Genomic DNA, 9,815 nt, shown 5'->3' with positions numbered 1-9,815 from the left:
AGCAATATGGCTGGGTCAAAGGGCAGGCATTCATTTAAAGCTCCTTGCACATAACTCCAAATTGCTCTCCAGAGTGGTTGAATCAATCCACAACTCCACCAGCAGTGCATTAATGTCCCAAATTTGCCACATCCCCTCCAACATTTATCACTTTCATTTGTTGTCATATTGGCCAATCTGCTAGGTGTGAGGTGGTACCTCAGAGTTGTTTTAATTTGCATTTCTATGATCAGGAGGGATTTAGAACACTTTTTCATGTAGTTATTGATCCTTTTGATTTTATCATGTGAAAACTGCCTATTCTTGTCCTTTGACCATTTGTCAATTGGGGAATTTTTTGTAAATTTGACTTAGTTCCTTATATATTTGGGAAATTAAACCTTTGTCAGAGAGTTTTGTTATAAAAATGTTCTCTCTGTTGCTTTCAAAATGTATTTTCTTAGCTTACCACTTTTTATTTTTTTCTATTTCCTCAACTTATACATTCATATGTACATTTTGTATCTCCCCTTCATTAAATGTAAGCCCCCAGAAGACAGTCTATTTAAAACTTTTGTTCTTTTATCTACAGCACCTAGCGTATTGTGTCTCATAAAGGGTGTCCCAAAAGTCTGAGTGCAGTTTAAAGATATTAATGCTAAATGTTTAAGTTTCTAAAGCTTAAATCTGCAGCAAGATTTTTTTGGCTTTTGGAATATAATGGACACTTGTTTAATACTCCCTTAGATTAGTTATTTTCTTTTAAGAAATTTGTGTTATCTAACACATATGAAACAAAGTGGTCAGAGGATATGAACAAAGACTTCACAATAGAAAGGGTTGCAAACTATTAATAACTACATAGAAAATTGCTTAGTCCAGATAATTAATAATAACATATACAAACTAAAACTACTCTTCTTATCTCACATCTAGAAAATTGGAAAGATTAAAAGAATGAAAATATTCAATGTTGGAAAGTTTAAGGAAAGATAGAGATACAAATACATTATTTTTAGAGATATACATTAATCTAACCATTACACAAAGCAATTTGAAATTACACCTGTTTAAAAAAAGTGAATAATTTTTCATGTCCTTTGACCAAATGATCTTACTACTATGTATATTTATACAAAGAACAACAAAGAAAAAAGATAGGTCTTATACATCCAATTATTTATAGTAGCACTTTTTTTATTGTTCTAGGGAACTAGAAGCAAAGTAGATTCAAAGTTCATTTATTTTAGATTGGCTGCTACAGACATATAAGAGAATGTTGCTGTGATATAAGAAATGACACAAAGGAATACAGAAGCATTCTTAAGCTTCATATATGACTTATATGAAACAATGTGTAGTCATTTCCCACAAGCTAGTATTTGGATTTAACTTCACCATGTCGTTTCCCTCCCTACTTCCCCTCTTTCAACTTCTTTTCAATGGGGTCTTCCCTCATTAGATTGTAAGCTCCTTGAAAGCAGAGACTTTTTTTTTTGTATCTGCCATTTATCACTGTGCCTGATATATTGTAGGTGTTTGATAAATATTTATTATGTTGTGTTATTTTGTAAAGTAAGTAGAAACAAGAAAATAAAATATCAATTGCCATAATTTTAAGTGGAAAGAAAAATAACATAACACTGGATAATTTTAATGACTAAGCTTGGCTTCAGAGAAGAGTTGAGAAAACCCAACTTCCTCTCTTTATAAAGATTTTGGGGGTAAAGATATGGAATATTGAAAATACTGTCAGATTCGGTCAATGAGTTGATTCTTTTGAATAAATAACTTTTTCCTTCCCTTTAAAAACATTTACTACAATGAAGGATTTCTGGGCAGTGGAAAAAGGAGGGAAATATTTGGAAATAAATGTAATTTAGAAAAGTATTGATATAAACTTCCAAAAAAAGAGTCATGTGAGTGCTCTACCTAAATAAGTTCAAAAAACCTTTTGCAGTTCTTTAGATTCTTATGTTTCTGGTTTTTTCCTTTGTCTTCCCACAATTTTTCTTCTTAAACTCACTTCCCAATTACAAATTATACCTTGCCTTTTTATCCATTTTCAGAACTTTAATTGTCTGGCAAATATGCCAACCATTTCAGCTTTACCTACACAATTTCATTTGATATTTGAGTTGACATCTATTTCCACGGAAGAGGGGTATGCATCACACAAATATAATTGTGTAAAAGGACTATTCATCACAGAACTTAACATCATTTCTTAGAGTCCTGTAACTATTTCTTTAAAGTCATCCTAATACTTCTGGTTCATATTTAGTATGCACTAAGATCCAGGCCTAGGAAAAAGACAGCAGAAACATCGTATTTCCTATATTCCAAGCATTGCTAGATATTGTAAGAGGGAAATAGATTTGAAGCATTTTGGAAGCTTAGAGAGACAGGCAGGAGGTGCAAAAGTTAGTTTTATTATCAAAGGATTATGCTGATATATATATATGCATATATATAATAAATAGAAAACTGCCTATTCAATTCTACTGTCATGATTCAATATGAACTAGAGTTTTGGTTGAAGACTATTCTTGAACTACTCAGAAACAGAAAGCATATTCCTTTAATACAGTCAAACTAAAACATTTGGAAGCATATTTGCCTGACATCTATTTTTTCTGCCTGGAGTACAAAGAGGGAAGGATGATGTATATCTCTGAAATGTTGATGTGGATTAATTTTATATCCTGAAGCTTTGCTTTTAAAGTAAATAATCATTTCTGCTTGCTTCTTAATTGATTTTTGAGGATTCTTTAAGTATATCATCAGATTATTTACAAAGAATGATAGTTCTGTTTCCTTGTTGAATATTCTTATTCTTTCAATTTTTCTTTTCATGGTTATCAATTTTATTGAATAATATTGAATATTGACTAATAGTGAGAACATCCTTGCTTCACCCCTGATCTTACTAGTAAGACTTTTAGTTTACTCCCATTATAGATAATGCTTTCTCTTGGTTTTATATGAATACATATCATTTTAAGAAAGATTCCACTTATTCTCATGTTTTTAATAGGAATGAATGTTGTATTTTATAAAAAGATTTTTTTGCTCCTGTTGAGATAGCCATATGATTTTTGCTGTTTCTGTCACTGATGTGACCAATTTATGATTATAGTTTCCCTAATATTGAACCAGCCTTTCATTCCTGATGCAAATGTTATGTAGTCACTGTGTATAAACTTTGTGCTATATTGGTATAGAATTCTTTTTTTATACATTTATTAATATTCGTTTTTAGCAGTTACATGATTCATGCTCCTACTTTCCCCTTCACCCCCCGCATTCCCCCCCCCCCATAACCGACACACATTTCCACTGGTTTAATCATGTGTTGTTGATCAAAACCTATTTCCAAATTGTTGTTAGTTGCATTGGTGTGGTAGTTTCCAGTCTACATCCCCAATCATGTCCACCCCAACCCATGTGTTCAAGCAGTTGTTTTTCTTATATATTTCCTCTCCTGCAGTCCTTCCTCTGAATGTGGGTAGCATTCTTTACCATAAATCCCTCAGAAATATCCTGTGTCATTGCATTGCTGCTGGTATAGAAGTCCATTACATTAGATTTTACCACAGTATATCAGTCTCTGTGTACAAAGTTCTTCTGGCTCTGCTCCTTTCACTCTGCATCAGTTCCTGGAGGTCTTTCCAGTTCACCTGGATCTCCTCCAGTTTATTATTCCTTTGAGCACAATAGTATTCCATCACCAGCATATACCACAATTTGTTCAGCCATTCCCCAATTGAAGGACATACCCTCCTTTTCCAGTTTTTTTGCCACCACAAAAAGCGCAGCTATAAATATTTTTGTACAAGTCTGTTTATCTATGATCTCTTTGGGGTACAAACCCAACAATGGTATGGGTGGAACAAAGGGCAGGCATTTTTTTATAGCCCTTTGAGCATAGTTCCAAATTGCCATTCAGAATGGTTGGATCAGTTCACAACTCCACCAGCAATGCATTGATGTCCCAGTTTTGCCACATCCCCTCCACCATTCATTACTCTCCCCTTCTTTCATTTTAGCCAATCTGCTAGGTGTGAGGTGATACCTCAGAGTTGTTTTGATTTGCATTTCTCTAATTATTAGAGATTTAGAACACTTTCTCATGTGCTTATTGATACTTTTGATTTCTTTACCTGAGAATTGCCTATTCATGTCTCTTGCCCATTTATCAATTGGGGAATGGCTTGATTTTTTATACAATTGCTTTAACTTCTTGTATATTTGAGTAATTAGACCCCTGTCAGAGTTTTTCGTTATAAAGATTTTTTCCCCAATTTGTTGTTTCCCTTCTGATTTTGACTACATTGTTTTTGTTTGTACAAAAGCTTTTTAGTTTAATATAATCAAAACCATTTAATTTACATTTTGTAATTTTCTCTAACTCTTGCTTGGTTTTAAAATTTTTCCTTTCCCAGAGATCTGACAAGAATACTATTCTGTGTTCACTTAACTTATCTATAGTTTCCTTCTTTATATTCAAGTCATTCACCCATTCTGAATTTATCTTGGTGTAGGGTGTGAGATGTTGATCTGAACCTAATCTCTCCCATATTGTTTTCCAAATTTCCCAGCAGTTTTTGTCAAATAGTGGATTTTTGTCCCAAAAGTTGGGCTCTTTGTGTTTATCATACACTGTCTTGCTGATGTCATTTACCCCAAGTCTATTCCACTGATCCTCCCTTCTGTCTCTTAGCCAGTACCATATTGTTTTGATGACCGCTGCTTTATAGTATAGTGTAATATCTGGTACTGCTAGGCTCCCTTCCTTCACATTTTTTTTTCATTATTTCCCTTGATATTCTTGATCTTTTGTTATTCCAAATGAAATTTGTTACAGTTTTTTCTAATTCATTAAAGAAGTTTTTTTGGTAGTTTGATAGGTATGGCGCTAAATAGGTAAATTAATTTTGGTTGAATGGTCATTTTTATTATGTTAGCTCATCCTACCCATGAGCAATCAATGGCTTTCCAATTGTTTAGATTCAGTTTTATTTGTTTCGAAAGTGTTTTGTAGTTGTTTTCATATAATTTCTGTGTTTGTTTTGGGAGATAGATTCCCAAGTATTTTATATTGTCTATGGTGATTTTAAATGGTGTTTCCCTTTCTACCTCTTGCTGCTCTAATTTTTTGGAAATGTATAGAAATGCTGATGATTTATGTGCATTTATTTTGTATCCTGCAACTTTGCTAAAGTTGTTGATTATTTCTACAAGCTTCTTAGTTGATTCTCTAGGATTTTTTAAGTAGACCATCATATCATCTGCAAAGAGTGATAGCTTAGTCTCCTCATTGCCTATTTTGATACCTTCAATTTCTTTTTCTTCTCTAATTGCTACTGGTAGTGTTTCTAGTACAATGTTAAATAATAGAGGAGATAATGGGCATCCTTGTTTCACTCCTGATCTTATTGGAAAGGCTTCTAATTTATCCCCATTGCATATGATGCTTGTTGATGGTTTTAGGTATATATTGTTTATTATTTTTAGGAAAGGTCCTTCTATTCCTATACTTTTCAGTATTTTCAATAGGAATGGATGCTGTATTTTGTCAAAGGCTTTTTCAGCATCTATTGAGATAATCATATAGTTTTTGTTTGTTAGACTGTTGATATGGTCAATTATGAGAATGGTTTTCCTAATGTTAAACCATCCTTGCATTCCTGGTATAAATCCTACCTGATCATGGTGGATGATCTTCTCAATTACTTGCTGGAGTCTCTTTGCTAATATTCTATTTAAGATTTTTGCATCCATGTTCATTAGGGAGATTGCTCTGTAGTTTTCTTTCTCTGTTTTTGATCTCCCTGGCTTTGAATTAGTAGCATATTTGTGTCATAAAAGTAATTTGGTAGGACTCCTTCTTTGCTTATCATATCAAATAATTTGTATAGTATTGGGATTAGTTGCTCTTTGAATGTCTGATAGAATTTACTTGTGAATCCATCAGGCCCTGGAGATTTTTTCTTAGGGAGTTCTTTGATGGCTTGTTCAATTTCTTTTTCTGATATGGGATTATTTAGGTATTCTATTTCTTCTGCTGTTAATCTAGGCAATTTATATTTTTGTAAATATTCATCCATATCTGCTAAATTGTTATATTTATTGCCATATAATTGGGTGAAATAGTTTTTAATGATTGCCTTAATTTCCCCTTCATTAGAGGTGAGGTCTCCCTTTTCATCTTTGATACTGTCAATTTGGTTTTCTTCTTTCCTTTTTTTTTTTATTAGATTGACCAGTACTTTTTCTATTTTATCTGTTTTTTCAAAATATCAGCTTCTAGTCTTATTTATTAATTCAATAGTTCTTTTACTTTTGATTTTATTAATTTCTCCCTTGATTTTTAGTATTTCTAATTTAGTTTTCATCTGGGGATTTTTAATTTGCTCACTTTCTAATTTTTTGAGTTGTACGCCCAATTCTTTAATCTCTGCTCTCCTGAATTTGTTAATATATGCATTCAAGGATATAAATTTCCCCCTGAGTACTGCCTTGGCTGCATCCCACAGAGTTTGGTAGGATGTCTCTTCATTGTCGTTCTCTTCAATGAAATTGTTGATTGTTTCTATGATTTCTTCTTTGACTAATTGGTTTTGGAGAATTATATTGTTTAATTTCCAATTGGTTTTTGATTTGCCTGTCCAGGTGCCCTTACTAATTATTATTTTTATTGCATTATGATCTGAGAAGGTTACATTTATTATTTCTGCTCTTTTGCATTTGTTTGCAATATTTCTATGCCCTTTACATGGTCAATCTTTGTAAATGTACCATGTGCAGCTGAAAAGAAGGTGTATTCCTTTTTGTCCCTATTTATTTTTCTCCACATATCAATTAAATCTAATTTTTCTAGGACTTCATTCACCTCTCTTACTTCTTCCTTATTTATTTTTTGGTTTGATTTATCTAGATCTGGAAGAGGAATATTTAGATCTCTCACTATTATGGTTTTACTATCTATTTCCTTCTTGACCTCTGCCAGTTTCTCCTTTATGAATCTGGATGCTATGTCACTTGGTGCATACATATTGAGCAGTATTATTTCCTCATTGTTTATACTGCCTTTAATCAGGATGTAATGACCTTCCCTGTCTTTTTTAATCATATCTATTTTTACTTTGGCTTTGTCAGAAATCATAATCGTCATTCCTGCCTTCTTTTTCTCATTTGATGCCCAAAAGATTTTGCTCAAGTCCTTAACCTTAAACTTGTGTATGTCCACCCACCTCATATGTGTTTCTTGTAGACAACATATGGTAGGGCTTTTGTTTCTAATCCACTCTGCTATTTGCTTCCATTTTATGAGTGACTTCATCCCATTCACATTCAGAGTTATAATTATCAGTTGTGCATTTGCTAACATTTTTGTATCCTCCCCTATTCTTACCCCTTCTTCTTAAACTATTTCCTTTTAAACCAGTTATTTGCTTTAAGCTGGTATCCCTTATACCCTCCCTTGATTAACTTCCCTTTCTACCCTCTCCCTTATTATTCCCCTCTTTTTATTTTTAAAGGCCTAATAAATTTCCTCCCCCTTCTTCTCCCCTCCCTTTTTTGACCTCCCCACTCCCCTGCTCCCCTTGGTTTATCCCTTCTAACTTTCTCAGAAGGGTTAGGTAGAATTTTTTATCCCAATGGATAATATAGCTACACTTCTCTCTCCGGGTTGATTACACTGAGAGTAAGGTTTAAATATTACCTCTTAATGCTCTCTTCCTCTCCTTCTTATAATAGTATTTGTCCCCTCCCCTTCCTATGCCCTCTTTGTGTGTACTAGAATATCCTATTTTTCTCATTCTCTCAAGTTTCTCTTGGTATCCCCTGCTATTTGCCCCCCTCTTTTTCACCCCCCCGTATCATCTTAGACCATTTAGTATTCCACCCTCTTCCTATGAATTATTCTTCTGATTACTATAATAGTGAATAGTATAATAGTACATAGAGTTCACTACAGAGAATCATACATAGCATTTCTCCACATAGGAAGACAGATAATTAGATCTTACTGAGGCCCTTAAAAAAGGCAAATTTAAAAATCATGAGTTTTCTTTCTTTCCCTTCTGTTTCTTATTTAACTTTTCATGTTTCTCTTGATTTTTGTAGTTGGATATCAAACTTTCTATTTAGTCCTGTTCTTTTCTGTGCAAATACTTGGAAATCTTCAATTTTGTTGAATGCCCATACTTTTCCCTGGAAGTATATAGTCAGTTTCAATGGGTAGTTGATCCATGGCTGAAGGCCCAGCTTTCTTGCCTTTCTGAATATCATATTCCAAGCCTTGCGGTCTTTTAGCGTGGAGGCTGCCAGATCCTGTGTGATCCTGATTGGTGCTCCTTGATATCTGAATTGTCTCTTTCTGGCTTCTTGTAAGATTTTTTCTTTTATTTGAAAGGTCTTGAATTTGGCTATTATATTCCTTGGCGTTGCCCTTTCTGGGTCAAGTGTAGAGGGTGATCTATGGATCCTTTCTATGCCCTCTTGTTGTAGAACTTCAGGACAATTTTGCTGAATAATTTCTTTTAGTATGGAGTCCAAGTTTCTATTAATTTCTGGTTCTTCTGGAAGACCAATAATTCTTAAATTGTCTCTTCTAGACAGGTTTTCTTGGTCTGTCACTTTCTCATTGAGATATTTCATGTTTCCTTCTATTTTATCCGTCCTTTGACTTTCTTTTATTTGTTCTTGTTGTCCTGAGAGATCATTAGCTTTTAATTGCTCAATTCTAGCCTTTAGGGACTGGTTTTCGGCTATGCTCTTTTGGTTTTCCTTTTCAATTTGGTCATTTCTGATGTTCAATTTGCTTATCAGTTCATTTGATTTTCTTAGCCTCACTTTCCAGTTGCAAAATTCTGCCTTTTAAACTGTTATTTTCTTGCCTGATTTCCTTTTGAGCTATTTCCCATTTTTCTAGCCAAATCTTTTCCAACTTTTTTGTCATCTCATATTTGAACTCTTCAAGAGCTTGTGACCAGTTTTCATTATTTTGGGAGGGTCCAGATGCTTGTTTGTCTTCCTCTTCTGTTTGCTTGGTTGTCTGGATTTTCTCTGTGTAAAAGTTGTCGAGTGTTAAAGATTTCTTCTTCTTGTTGTTAATCTTTCTCTTCTGAACTTCCTGAGACTGGGTAGCCATTGTTAGCCCAGCAGCTTCTCAGGTTTATCCTCATGCTGACTCAGGTCTGGTTTATTCTCCTGGATCTGCTCCTTTCACTTTGCATACTCTTTTAATTTTTGATACTGGTAATTTGTTTTTCTTCTTTCTTTTTTTTAAATCTGTGCTTCATGGATTTTTATTTTATTGAATTTTTGTAACTTTATGGTCCCCCAAGAGTGCATTTGATATTTCTGCACTTGTTTGTAAGGGTTTTATGCCCTAATACATGATCATTTTCTGTGGTGGTGCAATGTACAGTTAATGAAAAAGGTATATTTTTTTCTATTCAATTTTCTTTAGAGAGCTATAATATCTATCTTTGCTAAAATTTGATTAATTGCTTTAACTGTTTTCTTATTTATTTTACTGTTGGATTTATCTAATTGTAAGAAGGGAAAATTTAGGTCACTCAATAGTATAGTTTTACTATTTCTTGTAATTCATTTAACTTTTCATTTATGAATTTGGATATTGTATTATTAGTGTAGATATTTAATACTGATATTACTTCATTATTTATGGTGCCTTTGAATGAAATGTAATTTTCTTGATTATTTTAATTATTTATATTTTTGCTTTTGCTTTGTAGGAGATCATGATTGTTACCCCCTGTTTTTTTTTTTATTTTAGCTTCTGAAGCTAAAGTACAATAGAT

Source organism: Gracilinanus agilis, chromosome 2, assembly GCF_016433145.1.
Source record: "Gracilinanus agilis isolate LMUSP501 chromosome 2, AgileGrace, whole genome shotgun sequence".
In the NCBI taxonomy this organism is placed as follows: Eukaryota; Metazoa; Chordata; class Mammalia; order Didelphimorphia; family Didelphidae; genus Gracilinanus; species Gracilinanus agilis.
Note: the sequence above shows the minus strand (reverse complement) of the source record.